At 50.6% G+C, this 19,865-nt stretch overlaps 1 protein-coding gene and 1 pseudogene across 2 annotated transcripts in view; one reads left to right on the top strand and one right to left on the bottom strand.

Moving 5' to 3' along the window:
- Positions 1 to 19,865, bottom strand: part of LHFPL7 (LHFPL tetraspan subfamily member 7) — an 83,946-nt gene that overhangs the window by 18,094 nt on the left and 45,987 nt on the right. The window lies entirely within an intron of this gene.
- On the top strand, positions 11,811 to 15,409 carry LOC310832807 (sodium/potassium-transporting ATPase subunit alpha-2 pseudogene; annotated as a pseudogene). Its single transcript has one exon. The product of its transcript is annotated as a sodium/potassium-transporting ATPase subunit alpha-2 pseudogene (transcript).

The following is a 19,865-nucleotide window of genomic DNA, read 5'->3' as shown; positions in this document are numbered from 1 at the left end:
TAACAATTCGGGCGGAAGATCAATTGTGGTGTTGCGGGCTTCCTGTAAGACTCCTTGGAAACTAAAGATGGATTCATTCGGCATATGTAGATAAATTCCTTCTTGGCCACATTGTATGGTGGCGTTTAATTTACAGAGCAGATCCCTCCCCAATAGGTTGACGGGGCTAGAAGTCAACAAGAAAGTATGTTTAACGGATAGCGGTCCAACAGAAACCTTCGCAGGTCGGGAAAGGGGACAGTTTCGAGGGATTCCGTCCAGTCCCATTACGGTTCTGGTGTCTTCCCCGGGGGTCAGATGGCTATTTGTGAGGGTGGAGTAGGTAGCCCCCGTATCTAAAAGACAATCGTAGGACTGTCCATCGATTTGCATTGTGCAAATTGGGTCGGAAGATGACAGTTGTAAAACGGGACAGAGAAAGGAGAAGGAGGCGGGATCTGCTTCTAATTGTCAATGTGATTGATACTCGTCCATCACCATCTCATGAGCTGGACTAGTGTTGCGATTTGCCGATTTGAAGGGATTTATAGGGTTTTGAGTGGGGTTCCTAGATCTTGGTTGTGGAAGTGGTGGACCCTCCCGATGTGGCGGCTGAGTCGTAGGTGGAATATATCCATATGAGGGGTCTGATTCTCTGGACCTGGGGTAGCTAGAGTCTCGATAATTTGTTCTGTACGTTTTTTGGTCTCTGTATTCTGGTCTTCCAGTGTCAGTCAGGAGGGGGCAAAATCTCCTTACATGTCCTATTTCCTCGCATTTATAGCAAATGCGGTTGTCCCGGGGGTCAGGTCCTCTTTGTTTACTTTTGTCCTTGTACGGGGAAACCCCTCCCGCATAAGCTAAAACTCGCGGCGAGTCGGGTTTCTGATCTTTCTTTCTCCGCTCGTCCCTAGAATTAAAGACCGACTTGGCGATGGAAAGGATTTCGGTTATAGTCTTTCCGTCGTACCCCAGGTGAGAGTTTAGGGCTTTCCTTATATCTGCCGTTGCCTGGTCTTTGAAGAAGCCTTTGACTATGACCTCATGCTGGGGACTTTCCGGGTCTATCCCACCCCAGGTCTTGATAGCAGAGACTAGACGGGAGTAATAATCGGACGGGTGTTCTTCTGGCCCTTGAAGGACGGCCTGGACCTTTGTCCAGTTCACGGTTCGCTGACCAGCAGCTTTTATTCCATCTAAGATGGCCTTTTTGAAAATTTTCAAACCCCATATGCCATTGTCAGTGTTGTAGTCCCAGTCTGGATCATTAAGTATCGTCTGGGCGGTCAGTGGGGTCATCGAGGCGGGGCGATTTGGTTGATAGCCTTCTCGCGTTAGAGCCTCCCCCGCTTTTGCCAATATTTCTCGCTTCTCTGCTTCATTAAAAAGGGCCCCAAGCAACATATGAACATCTGCCCAAGTAGGATTGTGAGTAGAGAAAATGGTGGCCACTTGGCGGTGGCATTTGTCGGGGTCGTCTCTTAAGGAGGGCATCTTGTCAGACCAATTCATCAAGTCCGAGGTAAGAAAGGGCTGATGAGTAAAGACCATGCGTGGTGGGTCTCCTGCCCTGGCTGGAGGTATAGGTAACGCACGCAGAGGGAAAGCACCTTCTATTTCTCCATTCTGCAGATTATCCCTGTTTCTAGTTCTGCTAGAGACAGGTCCCTCTCTTTCTCCGTTTAGAAGTTGTCCATTTAGGAGGGGTCCCAGTTCTAAGCCTACTTGGTCTTCTCCCGCGGTGGGAGCACTTGAGGAAGGGTTAAGTGGTGAGACACCCGGTATATTTTGAAAAGAGGCAGCAGCGGGTGGGTCCACTACGCGTTGTCCTAGTCCCATACCTTGGGAAGGGGTAACGGCAGTTGGATCTGTTGCGTTTTCCCTCGGTCCCGCGCCCCCTCCACCGGATCCTGTCCTGTCTCCTGCCCCGGGTCCTGGTAATCGGGGAGTTTGTGGTTCGGGGTAGTAGAATGGGACGAGGGTCCTATCCAATTGTTCCTCCTGGGCTCTAATCTCGTCATATGGAGGGGGTCTAGTTGGTTTCAGGACTGCCATCTGACGGGCAATTTGCGCTTGTTGCCGTTGAAATAATTCACGGGCTTCAACGAAGACATTTAGGTAATATACTTGTTGGGGTTTCTCGTCAACCAAATAAGACTTAAGTGCTTGCATTTTTATGAGATTAAAGGAACCATGAGGCGGCCATTGGGAGGATGGTTCCAGGTGGTGGGTAAAAGCGACCCACGAGATGTTACAGAGATCTCTCAGTTTGGACTTTGAGAGTCCCTTTCTCCCTCTCAGTTCCTTCCAGTTGAGAAGGACAAATTGCAGAGGGGTATCGGAGTCTTTCCCGGAGCGAAAAGGCTTCATAGAAGCCTTATCGCTAGGAGGAGTCCAGTCAGAGTGTTGAGAAACGTTGGCTCCCATTGCTCTGTTCTATGGAAATGGGGTTCGCTAGCGGTGTATACTACGAAGGGAAAATAGACAGACAAGGGGACACACGCACACACACACGAAGAGGGAAATAAAAAAATAATATATATATATATATATTTTTTTCTCAGTCTTTTTTAGGTACCTCAGCTTATTCCTATTGATTTTAATCCTTTCTACCATTAACTGTAACTGACTTATCATCTATACTTTAAAACATCAGCCTTGAACTCACGGGTCCTTCTCTCTACCCGATTTATAAACACAACTCCTGAATTTCCACTGCAGTACTACTTACACAACTGGTCCTAGTGTGGGGTCCCAACTTGTGAGCCACCCCTTCTACCCTCCACGACAGCCTCCTACCTAGTCTTTGAGACTAAATTCAGAACCCCTACTGGACGCTTGCGCAGTGCAATGCCAGATCAAGGTCCGAGAAAAACGATAGTTTGGAAAGGAAACAAACGACCTTGCGTTCTCACGTACCCGGGTCATCCCTAACAAAGGTCGCCAGGCAGGAGGGGCGGCTTCGTTTGCATTTTAGACAAGAAAGGAGAGAGTGAGAGAGAGAGAAAGCTTGGATGGACCCCTCTGGACGACTCCGAAAGAGGGACGTCAGAGAAAACAGTAAAGAGCCACGCTTTCCCGGACTTAATGCCAAGACGGAAAACGGGGGAGAAAAGGGATAGAGAGATTGAGACGTTCCTGGACGACCCCGAGAGGGAACGTCGGAAAACAGTAAAAGTACCACAATTTCCCCGGTTATGTCCCGCGTAAGAAATTGGGGGGAGAGAAGGGAAAGGATTTGACGTTCCTGGACGACCCCGAGAGGGAACGTCAGACAGTAAAGTTCCGCGACCTCCCTGGCCACTTTCCGAAAGGAGAGAGTCGGGGGAGAAAAGAATAGAGGTAAGACGTTCCTGGCCGACCCCGAGAGGGAACGTCAGAAATGAAAGAAGGAAAGTCTGGCTGTCGTGAGGACGCTGCTTCTCCACCCGCCTCCCAATGTGTTTTACTTCAAACCATACTCACGTTCGAAGATGTCCCCCGCAGATCCCGGGATCCTTTTTCTTTTTTTAGCCGGCTTTTACCTCGCCTTTGCTCTCCCTGGTCGGGCTTCTGGTGACGGTTGATTACCGCCCGCAAAGAGGAGGCAGGGAGAGGAAAAAAAGGATCCCTGGGCTAAGGTTGCCCAGTGGCGCCCGATCCCCTCTATCTCCCCTCTCACCTCTGCAGGAGAACCAAGGGTCCCTGAGCACGGTCGCCAAAACTGTTACGGGAAAAATCCGAGGGCTCTCTTGGACAAACAAGACACCGACCAGGGCAAGTCAGAGCAAAACAGCAGCCAGGAGGCTTGGTCTTTATTTAGGGAAAAAGACTGTCGCGACAGGGCTCCCACCGTCCACGAGGTGAAACAAGATGGAAGCCCCGAACAAAAGATGACCCTAACTTTTATTAGTTGCTAATCCCCCAAACTACACCCCCAGAATTACATCATATTTACATCATGATTACATTAGAATTAGGAGGAGTCGAGGAGGGGCTTCACAGGTAATCCGAGTGTCCTGACACCTGGCTAGAGCTTCCTCTCCCCTCCCCACATGAGTCACTCTGAAAAACAAAGGAGAAGGGCGAAGTTTCCTGCCCCCTGAGGGGAATTCGGTCAGTGTCCTTTGTGAGAGTCTGCGTGGAATACACTAAGATATGCAAGTTATTGTATCCCTGATGGCCCTGTGTCTGAGTTCATCGCGAGGGCTATCAAGGTTATCCTGTCAGCAGGGAAAGTACGTGACTGCTCGGTCAAGGGATTATGGCCGCTCTGTCCCAAGTCACCCCCCTTTGATAGTCCTTGTAACGTGTAGTGGAATAAAAGTGGTCCGATGAAAATCCGACATACGGCTGATTTTTGGTGAATATAAAACGGCGAAAGTCTTTGAAGTTCAAACCAGTTCCAAGTTCAGGAAACAATGTAACAAGGTCTTGATTGGATCAGTCATGGTTGACTGAACTCGGAAACGTTGTATTAGTGGGCTGTCAAACAGGGACGCAGCGAATGCCGGCTGCAGTACCAGCGCGGCCGCCACCAGGGGCGCTGTTCGGCAACGATGATTGGCTGAGGCGGCTGCTGTTTGACCTAGAGTTCAGGCACCCGGTCTACTCACAGTAAAATGGGGCCATAAGCGGAGCGCTTATGGCGAACGGTTGTCAGTCTAGCGCTTCCTTATTTACGGAAGGCTTTTAGGAGATGACCCTCTAAAGGGACATCTCTCGGGTCAGGGAGGGGAGTAGCGTGTATGTGTGTGTGGTGCTTGTGTGGTACACGTGTAGATAAGGGGGGGGGGGTGATTTCCGGTGACACCATACATAACAACGAAATTGAAAAATCCACATAAGACATCCAAAACCCAACAAGCATGCTATCCCAGCTATCCCAACCTGGTTAGCCCCCTAAAAACTCTGATACCCCATTTTTAAATACAATATACTCCCATACAAACTCCTTACAATGCGTTTAAAACCAAAATCGCATTTGGGTAGAAACTGTTTCTCAGGTGGCTAGTCCTAGTCTTAATAACCCTGTACCTTCTTCCAGAAGGCAGAAGCTGAAAGAGATCATTTCTGGGGTGCGCACTATCCTGCGCTATCTCTGCAGCTTTCTTATGGCACCTGGAAGCATAGATTTGATCCAAGGTGGGAAGAGTGCACCCAATTATTCTCTCCGCAGTCTTTACAACCCTGGGCAGCATTGTTTTTCCCCTGACCGTGCAGCTCCCAAACCACACACAGAGACCGTAAGTTAATATACTCTCCACAGTACAATGGTAAAATGCCATCAACAGGTCCTTTGAGAGATTGTTTTTCCGGAGGATTCTCAGCTTGCGGGCTGCCCAGCGGGGGACCTGGCTGGTCCCTGGGAGAACAGGATACTGAGCTAGACTGGTTGTTGGCCTGAACCAAATTGGAGGTTTGTGGGGGAGAAGGAGTGAAAGACTAGCACTCTGTTGCACCCCCACCAGGAATAAGTTGGAGTTCTTCTTATTAAATATACCGAGAAAAAAGCACACCAAGAACTCTGGCCGATATAAGTTTCAGTAGTGGGAGTGGTCCCTACTCGCAAATCAATAGTCAATTGTAACAAAAACTAATCCATTCAAAGGTATGTATTCTGACAAGGATTACAAACTCAAATAGAGATTACAAACTCAAAGGATATGTATGACACAATCATTCGATACAGAATTAGAGATAAGAGTTTATGAGATACACACTGGTCTACCCACACTTAGTTGTTATCTCTGGGAAACGTAGAAAATAACAGGATCTATTTATACAAATTATTCAACCTTCCCCTTAAAAATTAGCTGATGAAGGTGAATACTTTGAAACAGGGCCCTGTCCTGGTTTCTGACCCATAATTGACTTCTGACTTCTGCTCAATGATTGAAACTGAGACCTTCACGTCGAATCTGACTATGGACTAACATGAACTTATCTCTACTCATAAACTCTTATCTCTAATTCTGTAACGGATTCCAACTCAGCGGAGATCAAGTGACAATAAAAGGCCCGGTAGGGTTCCGCCTGGTTCTATAAAAGCTGCCTAGCTCCTGAGTCTGAATAGTTGCTGGGAATCTCAGGTAGCGAGAGTGCTGCTGCGCTCAGAGTTTGCTTATGGGTTTCCCAATGGGGCTTCTGGTTGGTCACTGTGTGAACACGGCACTGGTCTAAACAGGCCTTCGGTCTGATCCATTCCCACCAGGACCTGGCAACCCCTGCTCTAAATGCATGTAGTATTCCTGGCTATGAAGCCAAGGTCCTGGGTTCAAAACTCACTTGTGCCAAGGCTGTGTAAAACCTTCACGGAACTACAATCTTGCTGGCTCCGTTGCTCAGGCCCACCCCCCTTGTGATATATGACGTTGGCCTTTTACCAAGTGAAGTCTCGCCCATCACCAAGCCTCTTGTTTTGAATTGTTCCGAGAGGGGGTCAACCGTCTCCCACCCGAGGGGGAGGATTTGATGAGTTCAGCAAGATGGGTTCATACATCTTCTCAACAGCGGGTCGGGGGTTGGGGGCAGGTGGGGAGAATCAGTCACTTTTATTAAGATGCTTTTCTTCCACCAAGCCAATTTGCCCTTTGAACATCGTTTGCATTACTTGATGGATGAACTTAAGGCAGTGTGCCTTCAACTAAAACGAGGATGATCTTGGCAAACATGGCTATATAGGACTATAACAAATAAGGACGAAGCAAGAACCCTGCTGAATCAGACCCAAGCTCTATCTAGTCCAGGAACAGGGATCATGTGGCCCTCCTGATATGCTTGGACTACACTTCCCATGAGCCAGCGTTGCCGAATGTCAGGGATGATGGGAGCTGTAGTCCACCAGGGCCACCAGTTCCCCATCCCCGGCCTAATCCACCATCCAACTTTCTACAGAAGCCAATCCGATCCTACTGGGAAGCCCACAAACAGGGCGCTCCTCCTATGGCCCCTGGAAGGTTCTGCACAAGTCAATGTGGCCCTTGGTGGTTCCACAGGCCTGCCTTAAAGGGCCATCAGGTAATCTCTTAGTATCTTCACTTTCAAACAGCCAGGAACTGATTCTTTTTCCATCACTGGAGAAATATTTACGGCAGGATGCCACAGAAGGCTGGGAGCCTCAACCATTTATTTATTTACACACACACAGCAATCTCTGACGGGAACAAAATTTCAATTAATCACCACCTTATCTCTGAAAAAAGAAGTTGATCTCAAGGACAGAGTTGTTATTCACTTTGTTTTATAGAATGCACCAGTCATGGATCTCCAGGCAGGAAACATTTATCCTTTTTCTTTTTCTTTTTGCCAAAGACTCGTTCAAAGGTGAGCCGGGAGATCTTTAATGAAAAAGTATTAAATGGGTTCTCAAGCACATGTTAGTTAGATCAGCAGCAGAAGACTATTGTTCTTTCAAGCTCACATTTCCAAGAAAGATTTTTCTAACAGTCCTTAGCAAGATAGTGCCTTCACATCTGCTTGGCTTATTATTCTGCTGATTTGGGCTTTGAATGCCTCTAAGCAGATGATAAAAATCCTCTGTTGTTCTTTAAAGAAATCCTTACCGCTCCCGTATGAATGACAAGGAGTCTGTGGTATTTCTAAGAAATAATGGAATCTGGTTAAGAAAATGTTTCCTAATTAAACCGCACCATCATCTAAATTTCTGTGCTTGTTGGCAGCTATGTTCTACTCAAGAGAAGACTCAAGGAAATTAAGGTTCCTATGACTGTAATGTGTGCTAATTTCAAGAGGCCTACTCTAAGTATAGATCCGAACCCTGTGCTGGCTTGCTATGACTGCCAAGGCTCAATTCAATGGGGTCGTGATTAGTGATGTTAAATTCTTGAGAATATTCTCACCTCACATCACTAGTCATGACAACTTAAAGGTAAAGGGACCCCTGACCATTAGGTCCAGTTGTGACCGACTCTGGGGTTGCGGCGCTCAACTCGCTTTATTGGCCGAGGGAGCCGGCATACAGCTTCCGGGTCATGTGGCCAGCATGACTAAGCCGCTTCTGGCGAACCAGAGCAGCGCACGGAAACACCATTTACCTTCCCGCCGGAGCGGTACCTATTTATCTACTTGCACTTTGATGTGCTTTCGAACTGCTAAGTTGGCAGGAGCAGGGACCGAGCAACGGGAGCTCACCCCGTCGCAGGGATTCGAACCGCCGACCTTCTGATCGACAAGTCCTAGGCTCTGTGGTCTAACCCACAGCGCAACCCACGTCTTACAACCCCATAAAACTGCAATGGGATGCCTCTGAATGCCAGAAGCTAGTGAACTGGGGAGAGTTGCTGTCATTCAGGTTCTACTTTGGGGCTTCCCATTGGGACGTCTATTTGGCCACTGTGAGGACAGGTTGCTGCACTAGATGTGCCCCCTATGGCCTGATCCAGAAGCAACCTGCAATTCCATTTTCATCTGGGCTTCGACAGTTTCTAACACTGTCCCAAATTTACAAGCTGGGACACATGCAGAGGAGGGGAACCAAGATGATAAAGGGTCTGGAAACTAAGCCTTGAGGGAGCTGGGTACATTGAGCCTGCAAAAGAGGAGAGTGAGCAGAGAGGTATGTTAAGTTATCTTCCAATATCTAAAGCGCTGTCACCTGGAAGATGGAGCAAGCTTGTTTTCTCCTGCTCCAGAAGGCAGGACCTAAACCAAAGGCTTCAAGTTACAAGGAAGGAGATTCCGACTAAACGTTAGGAAGAACTTTCTGACAGTAAGAGCTGTTCTACAGTGGAACAGACTCCCTCGGGAGCTGGCGGACTCTCCTTCCTTAGTGGTTTTTAAGCAGAGGTTGGATGGCCATCTGTCATAGATGCTTTAGTTGAGATTCCTGCATTGCAGGCGATAAAGCTACATTATTCTAGAGGTCCCTTCAAAATCTCTGATTCTAAGATTCCAAGTCAAGGGAGCTGCGTGAAATGCCTTCATTCAACACCACGGACAGCTCCTGGATTGCCTAGAATAGATAGAAGGAGACTACGGTGCTTAAGGAAACATTTGGAGGCGATTTTCAACTCGCTAAACAAGGGAAATGAGGGGGCTTGTGGGATGCTTGAAAAATGAGGGTTAGCCAATAAAAATAGCATTCCTCAAGCGAGTTCCTGACCCTGTTAATTGCCAACCAATTTTCCCTGTCCTTTGGGGAAAACAGATAAACGTAAGTTTGTTTTTCTGGGTAGGTTATGCCTTTTATCTCTATGCTGATAGAATCTGTTTCTCCACACCCACCCAGCCCTTGAAAGGTTCACCAACTGAACAAGAGAGCTCTGCGACAGGGGTAGGGAACATTTTGTGAGCCCATGGGCCCCATTGTACCAGCGGCAACCTTCTGGAGGCTGAATGGCCCTTGTGGGCAGGGCCCAATTTCTACCTTTGCATGCAAAAGATGGCAGTTCACACACACACACACACACACACACACACACACACACAGCTTCCATCCAGGCAAGCATGGGGCATGTGCCACCGTTCAATGACACATTTCCATCCAGGAAAAAGCACTCCATGGAGGGTGCAGGATGTGGCCTGAGGAGAACCCAGAGGGCCAGGCAGAGAGATCTGGAGGGCCGCATCTGGAACCTGGGTCTGAGCAGGGCCACCTCTCTTCTGAACTTGTGAGGGAGTGTTTGAACAGGCTAAGGGACTTATAACCTCGCTGTCAGCCCGTTCTAATCCTGACCCAAGCTTTGAAGCTCCCTGGGTGACTACGAGCCAGTCACAGCCTGAACTACCTTGCAGGGCTGTTGTGAGGACGAAACGGCAAAGGGGAGAACCATGTATGACACTTTGAGCTCCCAGCAGGAGAGGTAGGATGTAAATGGAATGAGAACGATGGATAATAATGCCATTCCCCCACCTTGCCAACAAAGGTCCGTATAGTTACAGCTATGGTTTTCCCAGTAGTGATGTATGGAAGTGAGAGCTGGACCATAAAGAAGGCTGATCACTGAAGAATGGATGCTTTTGAATTGTGATGCTAGAGGAGACTCTTGAGAGTCCCATGGACTGCAAGAAGAACAAACGTATCCATTCTGAAGGAAATCAGCCCTGAGTGCTCACTGGAACGACAGATCCTGAAGCTGAGGCTCCAAGACTTTGGCCACCTCATGAGAAGAGAAGACTCCCTGGAAAAGACCCTGATGCTGGGAAAGATGGAGGGCACAAGGAGAAGGGGACGACAGAGGACGAGATGGTGGGACAGTGTTCTCGAAGCTACCAGCATGAGTCTGACCAAACTGCCTGGTGTGCTCTGGTCCAGGGGGTCACGAAGAGTCGGACATGACTAAACGACTAAACAACAACCCCCTTTTTATTGCTTTCACTTATTTATACCAGAAGCAACCATCTATCAAAAGGGTGTGTGTTGAAAACTGATTACTATTTGAGATCCAAAAACAGACCAGATCTTTGGAACTGTGAACCCTTAAACAGCAACACGCAGGTCCTCTTTGCCACCAAATCCTTTTTCAAAACACCCTTCCCAATATAATTTTCTGGCATCATTTCCACTGGTGGTAGTGGGGAGACAGAAGTTTGAAACATTAAAAAGGAGGAAAGTGTTTTTTAAAGACAAAAGCTGGAAGAGGTCTTATTTTGGACCCTCTGTGGCTGTCCTTCTTCTGTGGTTGCTATGGCACTACGACACATTTTTTCACACGGCAAGAGAAAGCCCAGCGGCGACCAAACAATAAGCGCTTGGCTCTGCAGGACGGGGTGTCCGTCTCAGCTCTTGACCCGCCTGACACTCTCATTCACCGGCCCCAACGTTCGCTGCATCCCCAAACAGCAGAGGGAAGGAGAGGTGGGAGAGGGAACGGTTGCTGCATCGCATATCACAGCGCGAAGGCTGAATTTTAATTGAGCCGGGAAGGGATGCGTGGCCAGGGTGACAGGGAGGTTTATTTAAGGGTCCTGGCACTGTCAGGGAATGAATGCTTCATTCTTTGGGGGCTGTTCGCTTCAAAGAGGGAAGAAACAAAATAAGGGGGTTTTGTGTGTTTTTTTTAAGGGAAAGACAATCAAAGGGATGACGTGGGAGAGTCTCCCACGCTGAGACGTTGATTTCTGAAGCATAGCTGGTTGCTTATGGGTTCAGTAAAGGTGGCCAAGAATAGAAGCCCAAGAAGCATGTTACCAAGTCAGACCACTGAATCCACCTCGCTCAATACTGTATACTCTGGCCGGCAGCAGTTCTCTAGATTTCCCCCAGCTGTGCCTAGAGACACGTGGGAATCCACCAGGGAGCTTCTGCATGCCAAGCAGGTGTTCTGCTGCTGAGCCCCTAAAAATAAAGCTTGTTTTCTCCTGTTCTGGAGGGAGGGTAGGAACCAATGACTCCGAGTTTCAAGAAAGCAGATTCCGAATGAACATCAGGAATAACTTTCTGATAGTAAGAGCCCTTTGACTGGGGAACAGACTCCTCCTTCAGGAGCTGATGGACACTCCTTCTTTGGAGGTTTTTAAGCAGAGGTTCTACAATTCTATGATCCCCCATGCTTCTATTATTTCAGTCCTCGTGGTTTTGAGTGAAGGGTTGGTTTAAATAGGAACTTAGGAAACTGGCTTCTGCCAAGTTAGATCATTGATGTCCATTCAGCTCAGTACTGCCTACACTGGCTGGCAGCAGCTCTCCAGGGTTTCAGACAAGGGGTTTATCCCAGCTGTGCCTGGAGATGCCACTGGGCATTGACACCATCTTTGTGGGCTGGGCCTTTGCTTGTTGCTAGGGCAGTGTGACATCACCATCGACAGGGGTTGGTTCCCAGTTGCTAAGAGCTAGGACTTGCATGATGCAACAATGCCAGGGGAGTGGGTGTGTCCTTGGTCACAAGGGGTGGGGCCACAGCTGCTAGGACACAGAAGCTTTGTTGGTTGGTGGTTAGGGGGCGTGGCCTCGCTTCTCCTTTTCGCCCTCTGTTGGAAAGGTGGGTAGGGCTGTTCCTTTAACAGGTGGCCTTTGGGCCAATCCTTCGCCTGCTGTTCACATCCTTTCTCTTGGCTGTGCTAGTGGAGGGGTGGAGCTCCTGGGAGGGGGCGCTCCTGGGGATCCGGGTCCCCTCCTTCCCCCAACTTGCCCGTCCCCCCTTCCTTCGTTTAACACCTGCCCCACCAGAGCAGTGCCGCACGATATCGAGAGTGGGAGCTTGAGAGACGGGTGAGAAGAGGAGTGTCTTGCATCTGTCATGGGGAAGCCAAAGAGCAAGAGTCATGAGAAACATACGCTGGACGACCTGAAAAAGGAAGTGGAACTTGAGGACCACAAGTTGACCCTGGAGGAAATCAGCAGAAAGTATGGGGTGGACCTCAGCAAGGGTCTGACCAGCGCCCATGCCGCGGAGATCCTTGCTCGGGAGGGGCCAAACAGCTTGACGCCCCCCCCCACCACCCCGGAGTGGGTGAAGTTCTGCCGGCAGCTGTTTGGCGGCTTCTCCATGCTGCTGTGGCTGGGGTCCATTCTCTGCTTCTTGGCCTACGGCATCCAGGTCATGATGGAGCCCTATGTCCTCAAGGACAACCTCTACCTGGGAATCGTGCTGACGGCCGTGGTCATTGTGACGGGCTGCTTCTCCTACTACCAGGAGGCCAAGAGCTCCAAGATCATGGACTCCTTCAAGCACATGGTGCCCCAGCAGGCCCTCGTGATCCGTGATGGGGAAAAGATACAGATCTCCGTCGAGGATGTGGTGAGGGGGGACCTGGTGGAGATCAAAGGCGGAGACCGGATCCCCGCCGATTTGCGAATCATCTCCGCCAGCGGCTGCAAGGTGGACAACTCCTCCCTGACGGGCGAGTCGGAGCCCCAGAGCCGCTCCCCAGACTTCACCAACGACAACCCGTTGGAGACTCGCAACATCTGCTTCTTCTCCACCAACTGCGTGGAAGGCACGGCCCGTGGCATCGTCATCATGACGGGGGACCACACGGTGATGGGCCGCATCGCTTCCCTGGCTTCTGGCCTGGAGGAAGGCCCCACCCCCATCGCCAGGGAAATAGCCCATTTCATCCACATCATCACAGCCGTGGCCGTCTTCCTAGGTGTGTCCTTCTTTGCTCTCTCCATTGTCCTCGGCTACACCTGGCTGCATGCCGTCATCTTCCTGATCGGCATCATTGTGGCCAACGTGCCCGAAGGGCTGCTGGCCACAGTCACAGTGTGCCTCACCCTGACTGCCAAGCGCATGGCCCGCAAGAACTGCCTCGTGAAGAACCTGGAGGCCGTGGAGACGCTGGGCTCCACCTCCACCATCTGCTCGGACAAGACGGGCACCCTGACTCAGAACCGCATGACCGTCTCCCACATGTGGATGGACAACCAGATCCACGAAGCGGACACCACCGAGGAGCAGGCCGGGGCCATGTTGAACAAGCGCTCCCCAACATGGGCAGCCCTGGCTCGTATTGCGGGCCTGTGCAACAGAGCGGACTTCAAAGTGGGTCAGGAGGCAGTCCCCATCACCAAGAGGGAGACGACTGGGGATGCTTCCGAGTCCGCGCTCCTGAAATGCATAGAGTTGTCCGCTGGGCCCGTGGCAAAGATGCGGGAGAAGAATCCCAAAGTGGTGGAGATCCCCTTCAACTCCACAAACAAATACCAGCTGTCCATCCACGAAGCTGAAGACAAGCCCAAGGGCCACATCCTGGTGATGAAGGGAGCTCCCGAAAGGATCCTGGACTGCTGCTCCACCATTATGATCCAAGGGAAGGAGGTGAACATGGACAAAAAGATGCAAGCGGAGTTCCAAAAAGCCTACGATGAACTGGGCGGGCTGGGAGAGAGAGTGCTGGGCTTCTGTCACTCCTACCTCCCCGAGCGCCAGTTTCCCAGGAATTTCAAGTTTGACGCAGAGAAGGTCAACTTTCCCATCAAGCAGCTCTGCTTTGTGGGGCTCATCTCCATGATTGACCCGCCCCGTGCCGCTGTGCCAGATGCCGTGGGCAAGTGCCGGAGTGCCGGCATCAAGGTGATCATGGTGACCGGAGACCACCCAATCACGGCCAAGGCCATCGCCAGGGGCGTGGGCATCATCTCCGAGACAAGCGAGACCGTGGAGGACATAGCTGCACGGCTCAACATTCCCGTCAGCGAAGTCAACCCGAGGGATGCAAAAGCCTGCGTCATCCACGGCACCAACCTCAAGGACATGACCTCTGCGGACCTGGACAACATCCTCAGGAACCACGCCGAGATCGTCTTCGCCCGGACCTCCCCGCAGCAGAAGCTGATCATTGTGGAAGGGTGCCAGAGGCAGGGGGCCATCGTGGCCGTGACGGGCGACGGGGTGAACGACTCGCCGGCCCTGAAGAAGGCCGACATTGGCATCGCCATGGGCATCGCCGGCTCCGACGTCTCCAAGCAGGCCGCGGACATGATCCTCCTCGACGACAACTTTGCCTCCATCGTGACGGGTGTGGAGGAAGGCCGCCTGATCTTCGACAACCTGAAGAAGTCGATCGCCTACACCCTGACCAGCAACATCCCCGAGATCTCCCCCTTCCTGGTGTTCATCATCTTCAACATCCCTCTCCCTCTGGGGACCATCACCATCCTGTGCATCGACCTCGGCACGGACATGGTCCCAGCCATCTCCCTGGCCTATGAGGGCCCCGAGAGCGACATCATGAAGAGGAAGCCGCGGGACCCGAAGAAGGACAAGCTGGTGAACCAGCGCCTCATCAGCATGGCGTACGGGCAGATTGGGATGATGCAGGCCCTGGCTGGCTTCTACTCCTACTTTGTGATCATGGCGGAGAACGGCTTCCTTCCTCTCACCTTGTTGGGCCTCCGCCTGGATTGGGACGACAAGACCAAGAATGACCTGGAAGACAGCTACGGGCAGGAGTGGACCTACACGCAGCGCAAGGTGGTGGAGTACACCTGCCACACCGCCTTCTTCATCAGCATCGTGGTGGTGCAGTGGGCCGACCTCATCATCTGCAAGACACGCAAGCTCTCCCTCTTCCAGCAGGGCATGCGCAACAGGGTCCTCATCTTCGGCCTCGTGGAAGAGACCACCTTGGCCGTCTTCCTGTCCTACTGCCCCGGGCTGGATGCGGCCCTGAGGATGTTCCCGCTGCGGGTCACCTGGTGGCTCTGCGCACTGCCCTTCAGCGTGCTGATCTTCGTCTATGATGAGATCCGGAAGTACCTCATCCGTCGGCACCCAGGGGGTTGGGTAGAGAAAGAGACGTACTACTGAGCAGGCTGCCCAGGTGGGGTCTCCATGGGGCACATCTCCCCAAGCACCCTTCACACAACTGCCATTGAGTGACGCGACCTGGACGACACTGGGTTGGCCAAGCCTTCTTTGCTGCTTCTGCAAAGACCTTGCAGGTCTTGTGTTGCTTCCAGGGGGGCAGGGAAGCCAAATTATTTATTTAAAAAGTGAAGGGTGCATCTTGACCTTTGATCAATAAATGCTTTTGGAAAAATAAACAAGCCAAACGTCTCTCTCTCTCTCTCTCTCTCTCTCTCTCCCCCCCTCCCTCTCCCTCTCTCTCTTTCTCTCTCTCTCCCTCTGCCATCTTTCCAGTTCTTTCTTTTTTTCTGATTGAGTTCATCAAAATGTTTATGTACACAATGACTGCAAGAACAGTAACCCCCCAAATTTATTACAACCTGACAGCAGGAAAGGTCTACCATGTACAACGTTCCATTTCCTCGCTTGAGAACTGACATAGGAAGAGCCCCACCAGATCATCCCCAGCCACAGGAAATCCAGGATCTAGTCACCAGCAGTGGTAGACTGCTCTAGAACATGGAGGTTCAGCTTTTTAAAACTCACCCATCAACAGACCATGGGACCTCTCGCTTCAAAAGGAAAAGAGAGCAATCTAAGCCAGAGGCCTTCAACGGCAGTGAACTGGCGAAAAGGAAACCTTTCTTTGGGGCAACTCTAAAAACTACTGCCAAAGAAATTCACTGGGCACCACACACCCCACGCCGAAATTCTAGTACAAGGGTTGCCAACTTTTTGGAACCAGCGGGTTCAAATGTTGAGAGTGTGCTAGGGGCATGCTGCCTCTGACAGCGAAGGAGAGAGTGCAGCCACTGTGGCTAGAAAACACCGAGAGCCTCCTTCTCTAAGAATTTGCCCAGTCCTCTTTTAAAGCCATCCAAGTTGGTGGCCATCACTGCCTCTTGTGGCAGAGAGTTCCACAGTCTGTGCTGCGTGAAAGAAGTCCTTTCTTTCCTCTGTCCCAGGCCTTCCAACATTCAGCTTCATGCTAGAACTCCCCACTGAAGGATGATTCTCATCCTCCAGCACATTTCACAAAAAACTCTGGCTGGAATTTTGGAAGTCCGGTGGAATTTGCAGAAGCAAACCAACAAAACAAATCTAGTTGTCTCCATGTCTGCAGCACAGGCAAAACTAAGGTTCCAAAACAGTTGTTTTGCTGCTAAAGCCCTCCACCTCCCTCCTCCAGACTGGCAATCTGCCTGGAGGAGGGAGAGTGGGGGTGAACAGGCTGCATCTGGGAGACCAGAAGCCCCTGAAATTCATTTCCATCCACAGCAAACAGACACACTCCCTTGGTTTACATTAGATTGGGGTGTAGGCATGTGTAGGCAATGCGGTTTCTCCCCATTACCTCCTGACCTCTGGCCACACTGATGGGGAGTGGAGTCCAGCACATCTGGAGTGCACTCTGTTGGTGATCCCTGGCCTAGATTTATTTATCTATGGTGGTAAAAGGAGTTAAACCACAGCTGTAAGCAAAGCGAATGTCTAAGAATAAAAGGGGGAGGTGTCTCAGAGGAGAGGAAATCCCCCAATAATTTCCCCTGGAATCCTCTGCTTTCTAATTGGTTTGATTGCATTAAAAGACCCAACGGATCGGTCTGTCTCCAGGCACCACCGCCATCCTGCTATCTAAGCTCACAGCTCCATGGCTGCCAGAAAGCCGTTTCCCCAGCTTACGGGAAACGGAGGGAGAGGAGTGTGATTTTCTGGTTTGTTAGGTGGGGCAGGAGGGCAATCACTTTCTATTTTGGCACAGTGGAAATTAAATTCTCCCGTGCTGAGTACAGGCCTGCCTCTCTCTCTCTCTCTCTCTCTCTCTCTCTCTCTCTCTCCCTCTCCCTGCCCGCTGCCCCTTTTACTAGTGACACAGAAAGCCAATTCACTCAGAGAGAGGCTGAGGTCGTGGAGGGTTCAAAAATCGACCCAAATACAGACCTCTGTGCTTTGTGCTGATGTTGGGTAAATGCACACTGTCACGGCCTTGCAAAATAAAAGTTACTAGTCCACATGCAGACACGCCTCGTCTGCCTGTCCCTACATTAGTCATCTCTGTCAAATCAAATAAAGAGGGAGGAGGAAAGCAAAGGCTATTTTACCCATTAATACAAAAGCTAGCTACCTATGTCTGATCATCATGGGAAAAGGGGAATCATTCTGCACTGGAACTTCACCCCTTCCCTTCCAGCTGTCTTCGCATGGGGAGACCTGCCTTGCAAGTTGAGAACTATTGGTTCAGCATTATGCTTCCTCCCCCCCCCCAAAAAAAAACATCCTGTGGATGCCCATGAATGGCCCAAAGAAAGGAAGTTCAAAGGTTTCTTAGTAAGCACAATGGCAAGGACCTTGGTAGGAGAGCCAGGTTTAAGTTCAGGACCATGGACAGCACTCCTGCCGCTGAGACCAAGCATCCATGTTGTCTTAGCAAGATCCTGGAGCCACTAGCTGAGGTTTAGCAGGCGTTGGATAGTCACAAGTCCCCTCCTGACCAGCTAAAGGGACATTGCCTTTCCCTGCAGCTGCTAACTTCTTCAAGATAATGGGGTGTCTAGCTGCAGGGACCTCTCCTCGGGGATCTTTTGCGACCCCAAGGGGCCCATTGACCTGCCATCGGAGTCTGAAGGCAGTGTTGTCTCAGGGTGGAGGAGAAAGTGGACTCTGGCGCCCAAAGACCAACACAGAGTGGACCAGCATGTAGATTTATCCCCTCTCAGTGGTACAATTGCTGGTGGACTCTAACTCAGTGGAGTCCTGGTCTGGGACCATAACAGATGCCACGCTAATATCATGCATGACTCATTTATCACATATTCACAAAGCCACACCAACCAACATTGCAGGACACATCAGCTGGTCATAGCTGAAACATTCCCCACCATTTTTTTAAAGACTGGCAGGGGGAGACAAAGAAAAAAAAGTGGCCTACATCAAGTGTGCACCTTGCTCCGGCATGAACAGCTCACTGCCTTTTCAAATTTAATTTAATTTGAATGATAATTAAAACCTTGACAGATGCAAATGGGACCATCTGCATAGCAGCTGAGGTGGAGGGGGAAAGAGGTGGCGGATTTGGGGGAGGGGGCTGTCGTTAGCGCACAAGGCAGTCAGGATAGAGCGGGGGGGGGAGTGTTGGACTGGATTGCGACAAGCTCTAAATGCAATTGCACGGAAATGAAGCCTCGCCATGGGAAGGCAGCGGTTGCTGATAAACAGTGGTTTCTAGCTAGATGAATGAGCCTTCCATAAAAGGAAGAGATCAAAAGCTTCCACTTTCAAAACAACCACCGTTCCCTGTTTCGTCTGGACTCAGGGAACTGTGGTTTTCTCTAGCTGTAATGAGTTAAAACAAACCCAGATCAGATTCTTTTCTTATCAGGTAATTCCGGGACCGCCTCTCCTGGTATGTCCCACGGAGAAACTTACGGTCTTCAAATAACATATTTGAGGTCCCGGGCCACAGGGAGGTTAGGCTGGCCTCAACCAGAGGCAGGGCTTTTTCGGCTGTGGCCCCGATCTGGTGGAACGCTCTGTAACAAGAGACTAGGGCCCTGCGGGACTTGACATATTTCCGCAAGGCCTGCAAGACAGCTGTTCCACCAGGCCTTTGGCCAAGGCTCAGTCTGACCCCCCCCCTTTGGTAATCTTCACAGAACTCTAGCCCAATGGTTGCCATTAATTTGATTCTGAATTGATTTTAAAATGAATTGATTTTAGAATGCTGTGTTACTTTATTGTTGTTAGCCGCTGTACGGAAACACTTTGCATGTGCTCAGAAGCTAACTACGTCTCTCTCACACAAACGCGCACTCCGCTGTTTGTTGCTCCCCAACCCTCAGTCGGGAAGCCGGACTTTGGTGGGGAAAGTGCTATGATTAATATAGATCGAGTTTGAGCCATTAAGCATTATCCCTTTGCCTCGAGCCCTGGAGTCAAATTGATTACCGAGTTACTTTTTAAAAGTAATATGATAGAGTGGTCTGCGGTGAGTTTTGAAACAAGGCCAGAAGACCCATTTCGCCAATAACGCGTCCTTGCTGAGGGATTGCTTGGCCCCAGGAGGAGGGAGGGGAGGTGAAAGTGGGGAGGGGGCATTTCTGACTAGGATCGCTTAGGAGAGGCTACGATGCACCGTCAGATTCAGCCTTTGCACACAGGTTGAAGAAGCAAAAGGCAAAAACGAAGACATCCCAAGGGTCTATATTTAGTTTTCTTCATCTGGAACCTGAGGGGTGGAGTAACAGATTGGTGCCTGCGAGCCTCCTCACTCCCGACCGCTTCATCTGTGTGCCTCTTGTTTTGAGGGACGCAGGCGGGCGAGGAGGGGCTGGGGGGGAAGTGCCCCCGCTCTCTCTAAGTGGCATCTTAACATGCGTGCAATTAGAAACAAGTGGCAAGAAGACAAGAGCGCCGCAGGCTGCGGCGTCTTCTGTAGCGACTCTCCCAAAGTGGCTGCTTTTCATCGCCCAATTTTGGCGCTGACAGGTGGCTGGGTTTGCTTTCTTCTCTTGTTAAGAAGGCTCAGAGCGGGGAGGGGAAACCTGCCAAATGGCCATGATCCAAGGAGGGGCTTTGGGGAAGAACATGAGGAGAGCCTAAGCTGCTGGATCAGGCCTAGGGGTGCCCATCTGGGTCAACATCCTGTCTTTGCGT

Source organism: Podarcis gaigeae (genome assembly GCF_964106915.1).
Source record: "Podarcis gaigeae genome assembly, chromosome: 15".
Classification (NCBI taxonomy): Eukaryota; Metazoa; Chordata; class Lepidosauria; order Squamata; family Lacertidae; genus Podarcis; species Podarcis gaigeae.
The sequence above is the reverse complement of the archived record's forward strand: the minus strand, read 5'-3'. Positions and strand labels throughout refer to the sequence as shown.